The sequence below is a fragment of the Aethina tumida genome, chromosome 3 (assembly GCF_024364675.1).
Source record: "Aethina tumida isolate Nest 87 chromosome 3, icAetTumi1.1, whole genome shotgun sequence".
Taxonomy (NCBI): domain Eukaryota; kingdom Metazoa; phylum Arthropoda; class Insecta; order Coleoptera; family Nitidulidae; genus Aethina; species Aethina tumida.
The window spans coordinates 5,185,659-5,201,412 of record NC_065437.1 but is presented as its reverse complement, the minus strand read 5'-3'; the positions used below and the strand labels follow the sequence as shown (position 1 = coordinate 5,201,412).

The 15,754-nt window shown below is 24.6% G+C and overlaps 1 long non-coding RNA gene across 1 annotated transcript; it reads left to right on the top strand.

Annotated features, from left to right (window-relative positions):
- Positions 1–1,842: 1,842 nt before the first annotated feature.
- Positions 1,843–13,722, top strand: LOC126265063 (uncharacterized). Its single transcript, XR_007547619.1, has 3 exons — positions 1,843–1,857; positions 1,944–2,089; positions 13,707–13,722. It is a non-coding gene; the product is annotated as an uncharacterized LOC126265063 (long non-coding RNA).
- Positions 13,723–15,754: the final 2,032 nt, after the last annotated feature.

The window sequence follows — 15,754 nt, the reverse complement described above, 5'->3', positions numbered from 1 at the left end:
CTTTACTAAAATTTATAATAAATAAGGAGGAATATAGTTAATTTTATCAAAAATTGAATGCACCATATCATATTCTTAACTAGTCTCATTAAAGCACTCAATTTAATAAATACTCCATTATTAAAAGTTCAATAAATTGATATGTATTAAACCGCACCTCATAATATTTTTAGTTTTAACATATATTTACATTATGTAATGTTTATAATTTTATTCTGTTAACATTTGATTCAATCTAAGTGGATTTATAAAATATGTATAAAATAATTTTTTTGATTTTAACCTGAATTTTCATTCCAATTTATTTCTTTCACTAAAACTAATTTATATTTCAGATATTACTTAAATTTATAATAAATGAGGAGGAATGTAACTAATTTTATTAAAAATTGAATTCATCATATCATAATCTTAACTAGTCCCTAGTTTCATTAAAGTACAATTTAATAAACACTCCATTATTAAAAGTTCAATAAATTGATATTTATTAAACTACACTTCATAATATTTTTAGTTTTAACATATATTTACATTATGTAATGTTTATTATTTTATTTTGTTAACATTTAATTCAATCTAAGTGGATTAAAAAATATATATTCAATAATTTTTTTAATTTCAACCTGAATTTTCATTCCAATTTATTTCTTTCATTAAAACTAATTTATATTTTAGGCTTTACTTAAATTTATAATAAATAAGGAGGAATGTAGCTAATTTTATAAAAAATTGAATACGTCAGATTATATTCTTAACTAGTCCCTTCATTTTAAAACATACTTCATTATTAAAAGATAAATAAATTGATATGTATTAAATTACACCTTGCAATATTTTTAGTTTTAACACATATTTACATTATGTAATATTTATTATTTTATTTTGTTAACATTTAATGCAATACAAATGGATTTAAAAAATATATATTCAATATTATTTTCGTTTTCAACATGAATTTTCATTCCAATTTATTTCTTTCATTAAAACTTAATTTATATGTTAGGCATTACTTAATTTCATAATAAATGAGGGGGTATATAGCTAATTTTGTTAAAAGTTGAATGTACAATATTATATTCTTAACTAGTCTCTAGTTTCAGTAAAGCCTCATTTTAATAAATACTCCATTATTAAAAAATCAACAAATAGATATGTATTAAACCACACCTCATAATACTTGTATTTTTAACACATATTTACATTGACATGTGATGTTTATTATCTTATTTTGTTAACATTTGATTCAATTTACAAAATATATATTCAATAATTTTTTTGATTTCAACCAGAATTTTCATTCCAATTTATTTCTTAATTAAAACTAATTTATATTTTGAGCATTACTTAAATTTATAATAAATGAGGAAGAATTTTGTTAAAAACTAAATGCACAATATTATATTATTAACTAGTCCCTAATTTCAATAAACCATACTTGTTAAGCGCTAGTTAAATATTCTAAATAAGGAAGAAGTGTTTTTATGTTTAGGGTACCTCCTTTAATTATACCTCATAGATACTAGTTAAACTCTAAATAACTAAGGAAGAATTTAGGTCACATTTAACTAAGTCTTCTAATTTCAATTTCAATTTGAATCACATAATTGAAGTTTGTTGATGAACATAAATTAACTAAATCTCAATAAAAAAATAATAGAAAAATCTGAAAATAAATGTACATTCTACATTGTATATTATTAAATGATTTCTATTTTTTTTGTGTGGTAAAAATGTCAATGACATTAATTTAACTAAATCTCAGTAAACTTGTCAGTTACATCCCCAATTACCATAAAATGGTTCAGTAATGACTTAAATTGTCAATAAGTAGTAGAATCTAATTAATCATCAATTAAAGTATGTATTAAATAATGTAAGATACTCTTGTTCAAAATTGAATTCAAGTTCATATTCCTCGGGCAATTAATCATCTCCGTCAATAGGAAACATAGTACTTCAATACCTCCATATTTATGTTTGTTAAAGTGTAGTGTATATGCGTCTGGAGACCTCATATATCGTCCTTAATTAAGTAAGGAGTAAACAAAGACCAACAGACGAGCGAGACGCAGCCGGGATGCTGGCAGAAGTGAGTGGCCATAGCGTGCATCCAGTTTCAAATTGTTCATATCTGATACGTATTTATAGCCCGGCAATTATGGCAAAGAAGACGGAGCTTCAAGTTCCCAAGCAAAAACGACCGAATGCAGGCGTGAACTTCCAAGACCATATTCAGTTAACTTCCTTGTAACTTATAGTGCGCCTCAACTATGTCATATAGGTATTTCATTACCCGGCTTGATTTATGCGCTGATTTATTTACTGAAAACTTTGCTAAATGCGGATAATGTTGCAGCGGTGTCTTACACTAATTAAAATTAACTTCTGATAATGTTTCACGAGGATTTTTAATACACGTTTTAATTTATTGTTTGCCTTCAAAACTTGTACTAATTAAATAATAATGTTTTTAACCTATAATTTATTTTACAAAATTATTATTTTATAAACTATTGTAACAAACTTAATTTTCTTTAAAATGGTCTATCAATTGGCTTATTTTCAGATATCCAAAAATATCATTTTTATGGTTTAATAATTAAACTAAGTTTTGAAACTTTAAACTAAAAACATCCTCAGCTCAATACTGAAAAACTGAATTTTGTTTAAAATAGGCGCTATTAACGACGGTTATTTCTAGTATACAATACAAACATTTTTTATGGTTTCATAACTTATCTAAGTTTATAAACTGCAAAAATAAAACACCTCGTATTTAGTACTGAAAAATTTAATTATTTTAAAATAGGCTCCATTAATAGTTGTGGCTTATTTTGAGATATATACACACACACAAATACGTTTTGTGGTTTAATAATTAAAGTAGTTTTGACATTTTAAATTTAAAACATTTAAAACACTTTCTGCTCATTATTGAAAAACTGAATTTTCTTTAAAATAGGCACCAAGATTAGGACTTATTTTCTGATATCCAATAAAAATATAACTTTTGTGGTTTAAATAACTAAAGTTTGTTTTTAAAAATATAACATTTCTTACTCAAAATTGAAAAATTGAATTTTTCTTAAAATAGGCACCATTAATAGGTAATATTTTTTGATATCCAATAAATATGTATTTTTGTGCTTTCATAACAAAAGTAAATTTTTAAACTATAAATTTAAAAAATCTCCTACTCAGACTTAAAAATTTAATTTTCTTTAAAATAGGCTTCACTATTATGTGAGTTATTTTCACATATTCAATAAAATTATAACTTTTTTGGTTTGAATAATTGAAGTTTGTCTTGAAACTGTAAAAAAATAAAACACTTTCTGTTCAAAATTGAAAAACTGAATTTTCCTTAAAATAGGTACCATTAATAGGTCATATTTTCTGATATCCAATAAGAATGTATTTTTGTGCTTTCATAACAAAAGTAAGTTTTTAAACTATAAATATAAAACATTTCCTACTCAGACTGAAAAATTTAATTTTCTTTAAAATAGGCTTCACTATTATGTGAGTTATTTTCAAATATCCAATAAAAATATAACTTTTGTGGTTTAAATAACTGAAGTTTGTCTTGTAACTGTAAAAAAAATAAAACACTTTCTGTTCAAAATTGAATAACTGAATTTTCCTTAAAATAGGCATCATTAATAGGTAATATTTTTTGATATCCAATAAGAATGTATTTTTGTGCTTTCATAACAAAAGGAAGTTTTTAAACTACAAATATAAATCATCTCCTACTCAGATTGAAAAATTTAATTTTCTTTAAAATAGGCTTCACTATTATGTGGGTTATTTTCAAATATCCAATAAAAATATAACTTTTGTAGTTTAAATAACTTAAGTTTGTCTTGAAACTGTAAAAAAATAAAACACTTTTTGTTCAAAATTGAATAACTGAATTTTCCTTAAAATAGGCACCATTAATAGGTAATATTTTTTGATATCCAATAAATATGTATTTTTGTGCTTTCATAACAAAAGTAAATTTTTAAACTATAAATTTAAAAAATCTCCTACTCAGACTGAAAAATTTAATTTTCTTTAAAATAGGCTTCACTATTATGTGAGTTATTTTCAAATATCCAATAAAATTATAACTTTTTTGGTTTGAATAATTGAAGTTTGTCTTGAAACTGTAAAAAAATAAAACACTTTCTGTTCAAAATTGAAAAACTGAATTTTCCTTAAAATAGTTACCATTAATAGGTCGTATTTTCTGATATCCAATAAGAATGTATTTTTGTGCTTTCATAACAAAAGTAAGTTTTTAAACTATAAATATAAAACATTTCCTACTCAGACTGAAAAATTTAATTTTCTTTAAAATAGGCTTCACTATTATGTGAGTTATTTTCAAATATCCAATAAAAATATAACTTTTGTGGTTTAAATAACTGAAGTTTGTCTTGTAACTGTAAAAAAAATAAAACACTTTCTGTTCAAAATTGAATAACTGAATTTTCCTTAAAATAGGCATCATTAATAGGTAATATTTTTTGATATCCAATAAGAATGTATTTTTGTGCTTTCATAACAAAAGGAAGTTTTTAAACTACAAATATAAATCATCTCCTACTCAGATTGAAAAATTTAATTTTCTTTAAAATAGGCTTCACTATTATGTGGGTTATTTTCAAATATCCAATAAAAATATAACTTTTGTAGTTTAAATAACTTAAGTTTGTCTTGAAACTGTAAAAAAATAAAACACTTTTTGTTCAAAATTGAATAACTGAATTTTCCTTAAAATAGGCACCATTAATAGGTAATATTTTTTGATATCCAATAAATATGTATTTTTGTGCTTTCATAACAAAAGTAAATTTTTAAACTATAAATTTAAAAAATCTCCTACTCAGACTGAAAAATTTAATTTTCTTTAAAATAGGCTTCACTATTATGTGAGTTATTTTCAAATATCCAATAAAATTATAACTTTTTTGGTTTGAATAATTGAAGTTTGTCTTGAAACTGTAAAAAAATAAAACACTTTCTGTTCAAAATTGAAAAACTGAATTTTCCTTAAAATAGTTACCATTAATAGGTCGTATTTTCTGATATCCAATAAGAATGTATTTTTGTGCTTTCATAACAAAAGTAAGTTTTTAAACTATAAATATAAAACATTTCCTACTCAGACTGAAAAATTTAATTTTCTTTAAAATAGGCTTCACTATTATGTGAGTTATTTTCAAATATCCAATAAAAATATAACTTTTGTGGTTTAAATAACTGAAGTTTGTCTTGAAATTGTAAACAAAATAAAACACTTTCTGTTCAAAATTGAATAACTGAATTTTCCTTAAAATAGGTACCATTAATAGGTCATATTTTCTGATATCCAATAAGTATGTATTTTTGTGCTTTCATAACAAAAGTAAGTTTTTAAACTATAAATATAAAACATTTCCTACTCAGACTGAAAAATTTAATTTTCTTTAAAATAGGCTTCACTATTATGTGAGTTATTTTCAAATATCCAATAAAAATATAACTTTTGTAGTTTAAATAACTTAAGTTTATCTTAAAACTGTAAAAAAATAAAACACTTTCTGTTTAAAATTGAAAAACTGAATTTTCTATAAAATAGGCACCATTAGTAGGTATCAATCATTTTCTGCTCAGTAATGATAAATTTTCTTTTAAATAGGCTCCTCTGTAAAAATAATATCAGTTCTAGTTCAATACTGAAAAACTGAATTATCGTAGTTCTTTTACTATAATAAATAAAATAGGTTTATAATTTTAAATTTAAAATATTGAAAAACTTAATTTTCCTTAAAATAGGCATAAATAAAGATAACTCAACTCTAATTAAAATTGCTTAATACACGTTTTAATTTATTGTTGCTTTTAAAACTAGTACTAATTAAATGATAATGTCTTTAACCTATGAATTATTATTTTATAATCTATTTTAGAGCAATTTTCATTTAAAAATATTCCACATCCCTTTTTATTTTCCAAGTGCGTATGTATGTTCACATTACATACTGTATGTGCAATTTGTACTCACATCTATCTCTGTGTGTGAAAGTCGCGTGTTAAAGAGCAACAATAAAACCCGGATTTTCATGTAATGGGGCTTAATTACACTTTTATTATGTTAACAATATTAATTTTACGGTTAATGGCTGTAGAAAAATTCCAACAGGCCTATTATGGTGATGATTTTTGAGAGGATTATTACTAAATTTTTAAATTATAATTAAATTTTTATATTTAAATATATATAGAATGACTTAAATTTATTATTCCAGTGTACTTAACTAGGAAATCCTTTGCTATAATAATTCTTCAGTTAAATATTATTAAAATGAATGTAACACATTCAGATATTTATTCAAATGTGAATTATAAGCGCCGTATCAAATAAAACGGCCGCACAAAATAATTTAAATAAGTTAAAGTCAGCAATGATAAAAGGGGAATATGTAAAACGCTTGTGAATAAATTCGAAACGTCAACAGAAACGTAAATCCGAAAGGCGTCCTCTCATTGCTGAATTTCAATTTTGTTTATTTTAATTTGCGTTCTGCTGGTCGTTTTCTCGTCGCTGGGGTCTTTTAAAACAAATGCCAGTGACATCCTCACTGTCAAGTAAACCCACGTTATGCCCGTTTAAAAGGTCGACCGTTTTCCGTTTTTTGTTTCAAGATGTGGTCGCTGGATCCGCAAAGTCACCTTTCGGTGGCCCGGCCGGGCCGACGCACGAAATTCCACCGAGGAATGTTAACGGGGTACAAAACACTGACCCGAAATTAAACTCGCGTCGCTCGCGTATATGCCAAATTAACATTTGCCGCTGAATTATTACATTTTTTTTTTCTTATAAATTTTGAGCTCACTCCAGAGACAAACTTGGTCGGTACACATAAATATGTGGCTGTTCATTTGCGACCCGATAAATTAAGTCTTTTTATTGTAATCGCGAACAGGAGTAAACAAAGGTAAAAACGAAATTGGAAGAGTTATGGGCACGGTCATTTTTGCAATTTACAGCATTTCTGTAAACACACAACATCTAAATTTCGTGGCTGAATCCAGGACCAAGCAAGGATAAAATTTACGGTATCTGGTCTCACATATGGGCACCCTCCCGTGTGCACCTCAATTAGACTATTTGCTTTTCATTTATTTTACGATCGCCATCCGAGGATTTTACTAACTGCCGGATTTATTGCGAGATTTGTCGCACGAAATTTATTTAAGTGAGAAATATTGACGATATTTTAAAGGTTTATTATTGAGTTTTTAATAACATTTCGGTTTTACTGATATATTGTGTATGTGCGTCGTTTGTCATTTTTTTCCAGGACCGGGTGGAATTTATGGCACTGCTGCGGAAGTACATTTAGAAGCAGTGCTACAACACTGATTTATTTCCATGAAAAGGTTTATTGAAGATTATTTTAATGGTAATTATTATTTGTTACCGTTTGCCTGAAAAGCTTCGATTTATTAAATTTCAATACGTTTACAAATCATGAAAATACATTTGTTTGTTGTTATAATGATTATAAATAGTTAAAGTTTTCGGTCAAGAATAACATCTGGTAAAGTATTTGCAAACAAAAATATTTTATAAAGATTTTAATGTATTTTAATCTCTCTTAATTAAATTTATAAACTTACTTAGAGACTTATGAACTTATAAACATACTTATAAACTTATAAATTTATAAACTTACTTATAAACTTGTAAACTTGAAACTTATAAAACTTACTTATAAAATAAGTTATAAAACTTATAAAACTCATAAAACTTATAAAACTTACTATAATACTTATAAAACATATAAAACTTATAAAACTTATAGACTTAACTTACTTATAAACTTATGAACTTACTTATAAACTTATAAATTTATAAACTTACCTATAAACTTGTAAACTAACTTGTAAACTTGTAAACTTGTAAACTAACTTATTTATAAAATATATAAAACTTATAAAAATTATAAAACTTATCAGCTTTTATAAAGTTTTTATAAACTTTTATAAACTTCTTATAAATATTTATAAATTTTTATGAACTCCTTACAAACTTCATATAAGTTTACTTACTTATAAACATTTACAAATTTATAAATTTGTTTATAAGCTTAACTTACTTACATAGACTTATAATCTTTAAATATTTTATAAAACTTATAAAATTTACTATAATACTTATAAAACATAAAACTTATAAAACGTATAAAACTTATAGACTTATAAACTTGTAAACTAACTTGTTTATAAAATATATAAAACTTATAAAACTTACTTATAAAATATATAAAACTTATACACTTATAAACTTACTTATAAACTTGTAAACTAATTTGTAAACTTGTAAAATAACTTACTTATAAAACTTAAAACTTATATAACTTATAAAACTTATAAAAATTATGAAACTTACTTATAAAACTTACTTATAATACTTATAAAACATAAAACTTATAAAACATATAAAACTTATAAAACTTATAGACCTATAAACTTACTTATAAACTTATGAACTTACTTATAAACTTGTAAATTAATTTGTAAACTTATAAAATAACTTACTTATAAAACTTAAAACTTATATAACTTATAAAGTTTATATAAACTTATAAAACTTATAAAACTTATAAAACTTATAAAACTTACTATAATACTTATAAAACATAAAACTTATACAACATATAAAACTTATAAACTTATAAACTCACTTATAAACTTATGAACTTACTTATAAACTTGTAAACTAATTTGTAAACTTGTAAAATAACTTACTTATAAAACTTAAAACTTATATAACTTATAAAACTTACTTATAAAAGTTATAAAACTTATGAAACTTATGAAACTTATAAAACTTATAAAATATATAAAACTTACTATAATACTTATAAAACATAAAACTTATAAAACATATAAAACTTATAGACTTATAAACTTATGAACTTACTTATAAACTTATGAATTTATAAACTTACTTAGAAACTTGTAAACTAATTTGTAAACTTGTAAAATAACTTACTTATAAAACTTATAAAACTTACTTATAAAACTTATAAAACTTATAAAAGTTTATATAAATATTTACAAAATTTTATAAATTTTAATAAAGATTTATAACCTAACCTAACCTAACTTTAATAAACTTTTGTAAACTTTTGTAAACATTTATAAACTTTTATATACTCTTATCAGCTTTTACAAAATTTTATAAATTTTAATAGTTTTATAAACTTTTATAAACTTTTGTAAACATTTATAAACTCTTGTAAACTTTTATATACCCTTATCAGCTTTTATAAAGTTTTTATAAACTTTTATAAACTTCTTATAAAATTTTATAAACTTTTATGAACACCTTACATACTTCTTATTAGTTTACTTACTTATAAACATTTACAAATTTATAAATTTGTTTATAAGCTTAACTTACTTACATTGACTTATAATCTTTAAATATTTTATAAATGTATAGACTTAGAAACTTTAATAACATACTTATACTTGTAAATTTGTAAACTTATAAATTAATTTAATTAAGAGGTGTATAGAGCAGTTCATTGCGGTTCTTATTAGTATTAAGTGGGACTACTTAGGTAATTTTTCACCGTTTCAATCGTCGGACATCAGGTGAGCATATTTATGAGAGGGCATAAAATATGAACGGTTGTCAGTTACTTTGGCCGGCAATAAATAACATATTTTTCATTTTAATATGTAAGGTCATGTTTAGAATATAATATTTCACCTCAGCTGTTGGCACTCGTGTAAAATTTTACAACGCCGCCGTACATAAATTTAACAACACCCACCGGTTTACAAGGGGGGGGCTTTTTTTTAATAATTTCAGTGTGGACGGTTTTTTAATTTTACATTTATTTAGGTTAGATAATAAATCAGAGTTATAGATAACAGGGCAATAAATCGCAACGGTGTGTTTTTAAACTTGTTACGAGGAGAAAACTCTTATGCTTAAATAAAAAATTTGCTTAACTAAATTTAAAGAAAATATAGACTGGTCCAAATCTCTTTGTAAATTTTTAGTCTCAACATAATTAATAATAACAAAAAATATCTTTATGGCTTGTAAATTTAAATATAATAAACTATTTTGAAAACAGTGCCAAGATTTGAATTTATTAGGTATAATATTTTATATCATTAGATATACGACTGAGTAAGAGTAACATTGCCAGAATATTAATTATTACAATCGGATAATAATACCTACAGGTGTTCATAGCTTACTGGCCTAATAATCGTGATAAAAGACAAATTTGTCTTTAGAAATTTTTAAATAACAATGGATAATACATACATAAATAAGGAAGCATTTTTATGTTTCCATATTGTTACCAGTTTATCATGTATTTAAATTCATTTCATTAATGATGGCGATAAGAGTGTATAACGATGATAATATTCTTTGTATATAATGAGGAAAAACTAAATTTTTTAAAGACATTGCATTGTTTTTAGATTATTTAAGCCAGTTTAGGTTAGGTTACATTAAGTTAGGTTAGGTTAATTTATATCATGTTCATTCATTTTGGTGACAAATCTCTTAAAAGAAATTTACTTATCTTTCAAAATAAATAAACTAAAATATGTTGAATATATCTTTATGTAAAATCATATTTTTTGTGTTAATGAAGGAAAACTAAAATTTTCTAAAGTGAAAGTTTTAGTCAAAAATATCTTAATGACTTCTTTGGGTAAAATAATATTTTCGTATTAATGAGGGAGAACTAAAATTTTTGAAGACTTTATGTTGTTTTTAGGTTAATTAACATAGGTTAGGTTATATAATTATTAAAATAAATATCTTTTAAAATCAATGAAGTTTTGACCAAAAATATCTTAAACATTTTTTTGTGAAAAATAATATTTTTTACATTAATGAGAGAGAACTGAAATTTTTAAAGACATAACATTGTTTCTAGCTTATTTCAGTTACATTAGGTTGATTTACAGTAAGTTAGGTCAGGTTAATATTCATTCTTATTAGGGACTATAAATAAATCTTTTAAAATAAATTTCCTTGTCTTTTAAAGCGAATAACTAAAGTTTTAGCCAAAAATGTTTTGAAAATTTCTCCCTGTAAAATAATATTTTTTGTATTAATTAACTAAAATTTTTAGGGTATATAACTATTAAAATAAATATCTTCTAAAATGAATGTTTTAGTCAAAAATATCTTAAATGTTTCTTTGTGTAAAATAATATTCTTGTTAATGAGGGAGAACTAAACTTTACAAGAGATTATGTTGTTTTTAGGTTAATTAAGCTAAGTTAGGTTAGGTTACATAAGTATTAAGATAAATATCTTTTAAAATGAGTAAACTTTTAGCCAAAAAAATCTTAAAAACTTCTTTGAGTAAAATAATATTTTTGTATTAATAAAGGAGAACTAAAATTGTTAAATATTTCTTTGTGTAAAATAATATTTTTGTTTTAATAAGAGAGAACTAAACTTTTTCAAGAACTTATTTTGTTTTAGGTTAATTAAGCTAGGTTAGTTCAGGTTGTATAATTATTAAGTTAAAAATCTTTAAAAATGAGTAAACTTTTAGTCAAAAATATCTTAAAAACTTCTTTGTGTAAAATAATATTTTTGTTTTAATGAGGGAGAATTAAACATTTTCAAGAGATTATGTTGTTTTTAGGTCAATTAACCTAGATTAAGTTAGGTTAGGTTATATAATTATTAAAAGAAATTTAAAATGACTCAAAAATATCTTAAATATTACTTTGTGTAAAATAATATTTTTGCATTAATGAGGGAGAACTGATATTTTTTAAAGCATAACATTGTTTTAAGCTTATTTCAGTTACGTTAGGTTGATTTACAGTGAGTTAATATTCATTCTTATTAGTGACTATAAATAAGACTCTTAAAAGAAATTTATCTTTTAAAGTAAATAACTAAAGTTTTAGCCAAAAATGTGTTGAAAATTTCTTTTTGTAAAATAACCTGCCTTTATCGCATAACCTTTGTGAAAATAAATTACGCTATCTTCGTATAAACAAATGTTTAAAGTGTGACTTTAATTAATGATCAAATGTCGTAGGTCACCGTTTATAAGATTAGAGCCGATAAGATTGTGTGTTGCCAGTGCATTCGTGGGCATATTCCTGGATTCTGAAAAGCAAAATATTGAGTTTATATCTTGCCTGTGTTGATGTTTATTTTAAATAGTTTTATAATTGATTCTTGTTATAGTTTAATGGTGTTATTTAACAGTTAATTGCCACCAACATAAATACCAAATAAAGGTACGATTTAAATACTTATTTATTAATTTAGTTTTACGGAACAATTTAATGAACCGATCGATCACAAGTTTATTAATTATTTTTAAACTAGATTCAAGAATTGTAATTAGTTACATATAACGTGAGAAACATTCCGTTTCTTCGTCATTTGCATTTTTAATTTAATTAACATTTTCTAATCGTGTCCTACCGGCCATGTCGTATAATTGGACATGAATTATGACATCAAAGCAGCATCACATAAGGACGGCCATAATGATGCAACAACGACCGACGAGTAAGCTGTTCCATATTGTTTTAGATTAACTTCGTTCGTCGTGACTTCTGTACCAATAAATAAATCTTTGATTAATCCCAGGTTCAAAATAAAAGTGGTCAAAATATTGGCTAGCCGTTTCCATTGTATTTTTTAATAACAACATAATAAATAACGCCTTTTGCATTATTAATGAGACAAACTAATGGAAGTATCAAAAATGTGTCGCATTACCGAGTGGATGTCTGTTATGTAATGCGAACGAGGCCACAGGTGTACCCGCCATCCAACAATTTCAGGAAACAACGACACGCATGTATGAAATAGTGCCCGACGGTCTGGATGATTATTTCGTATCAACCGCGGAAACTGAAACCAGTACTGGGTCGATAACAGTTCCTCGGTTCTAATGAAATTGCTTGAATATATTTTAATTAATTTAACGGAAGCGGCTTAGATGTTTCGTTATCCGTTTTCCAGCTTCAAGATAACGAAATAATCGAGTCAAATTGGTTTAATTGACAGACGATATGACTTGAACATGGAGATCTTGTTACCAGTGCATGTTTGTTTTAAATATTCCTTCTAGGATGACTAATAATATGGCAATGCTCATCTCATTACCAATTTTTATGCTGCACCAAAGTATCTACGTTATTATCAAGAAATTAACTCATCAAATTTTTAAATTCAGGGCACCACTTACTTACTCGTATTCCATAACAAACTAATGTTCTAATCTAACTTTTAAATATACAAATGTTAAACATGCAAGGACAATTCCTTCTAAACTGGAATTTTCTAAAGTACATACACAAACAAGTATGTTACATATTTCACAATTAATTTCGATGCCCACAAACAGCAAAAACCGGGACTTTTCTTTCGCATGACAATTAACCAACTTTTTTTTCCTGAACAGGACCTAATTTTTATTCAAAGTTACGATCACGCCATAAATAAGGTTGCGTTTCGTGACGCTGAAAAAAGTCCTGAAACGTAATAATAAAAGTATGTGACATTATCTTTGAAATGGCAAAACGGGCATTCCGCATAATATTGCTTATTACAAATTGCTCCCCCGTGGATGGTGTTTGCATTCGTACGAAACAATGTACCGTTTTATGCATCTGTCATATTAATTACTTTTTCTGTTTTCTTACAGGTGGGTTTGATGGTCGATAATTGGTTTCTGTACGTGGACTGGCTCCGGTTGTATTGTACGATTTCGCAGGTAATGGCATTATTTAACAGGTTTCAATACCCTTGAGGGGTACCGGGAGAAAAATCTAGTCCTGGGCTTTTTCTATGCACTTTAGTATGTGTAGTTTATAAATTGTGATGACAAAATAATGACTGATCAGAATTTGAAAAAAAAACAATCCTTTTATATTTGCAATGTTTTCTAAATCGTGAAGAATGTTACTGGGAATGTTTTGTATTTTTTGAATTTTCCCTGCCATAATGTGAAAGATCTATTATTTTAATTACAACATATTAATGTGGCATTCTTGAGGCATACCCAAGCAAATAATTTGTTGAGTTGCGCAAGTTTATTTTTCTAATATCAAGGTAAAATTGTTGTTTTCAAGCACTTGGCATATTTTAAAAATACTACACTAAGTTATTATAAATTTTTAATTGAGTCTCTAATTACTTGTAGTTTCAACAAAAATTTGTTTTAAAAAAATCACTTATTTCATCTTCTGTTACTTTAACTCAAAGACATAAAAAGCTTTCAAATTATATTTACAGTTTAATGTAAAAATATTAAAATATAATACAATAAATTTATTTTTAATTGGGGACCTAATCAAGTTAAATTAATTTCTTTTAATAATTTATTTATATGAAAAGAAAATCTATATATTTTTTATATTACTAAAATTTTCTAATCAAATTTTGCTATATTTTATAAAAAATCCTAATTAAATTTCATTTTAGTTAAATAAATAAAACTTTTTTAATATAATTTGTGTAACAAAGTGAAATTTTTCTCTAAATTTTCTGAATCAGATTGAAAAATTTTAGTTTATATAATTTATTTATTATATAAAATATTTGTTAGATTTTGAAATAAATTAAAATTTTAAGAAATTAATTGAAAAACTAATCTAATTATGCATAGTTGAATATTTAAATTTGTGTAAAAAAGGGGCGTAATTGGTAACTTCAGTTATAATGATTATTTTACAGTTAAACCAATAAATATTAAAAGGTAGTTTTATGGCGGATTTCCTAAACGACTACACAGATTATAGTTGTTTCCTTAAAGTATAACACAGGATGTACTTGTTATTATTTTTTCCAACGCACTTTATAAATTGTCCACTAATTTCTTTATACTTATAATGATATATTTAATTATAATTATCAAAAAATAATTTGTAACTTGTAAACTTTTAACTGTAAATTGATTTATTGCAGTATTTTTAGTCTAAGAATCTGCACATCGTTTCATTCAGGTTTCAGGTTTTTGTTCTTCCGTTGTACGTGTGGTATATAAATTCAAGATGACAATATAATGAGACTTCAGAATTTTCTGCGGTCAGTTAAAAAATTCATCATGGAATTACGTTTCATATTTATGATTAGAAAAGAGGAATGTCTGAAAATTTATACTTTACTGATTTTTATTTCATTTGGCTTGTAAACTTAGCTCCTCTACTCAAATTTTTCCGTGGGAATATATTTGAAATAGGCAAAATTCTCTGTTTCTCTCTACCAATGGAAGTCTCCTTTAGTTATTGTTAACACAACAATAGATCAACCTTTATTTAAAGTTTAGTTTGACTTGTTTCTAATTTTATCTGGCTAGTAAGCTTAGCTCTTCTAGTTTTTTATGTAGAAATATACATACACAAGTGAGCTAAATTATTTGTTTCTTTCTATTGATGGAAAAGTCTCGTTTAGTTATTGCCAAGAAAATTATGAGAGTCTCTTTATAAAGTGAAATAATTCAGTTAAAATATAAAAACTTGTTCGAGTACTCCTAATAAACCCATTTTTATTTAAACTCTAGTCTGACTTTTTTCTAATTTTATTTGGCTCTTCTACTCCAATTTTTATGTATGAATATAATTAAAGTGATCAAAATTGTATGTTTCTTTCTATCGATGGAAAAGTCTCGTTTAGTTATTGTCAAGAAAATTATGAGAGTCTTTTTATAAAATTAAATAATTCAGTTAAAACATAACGATTTGTTTGAGTACT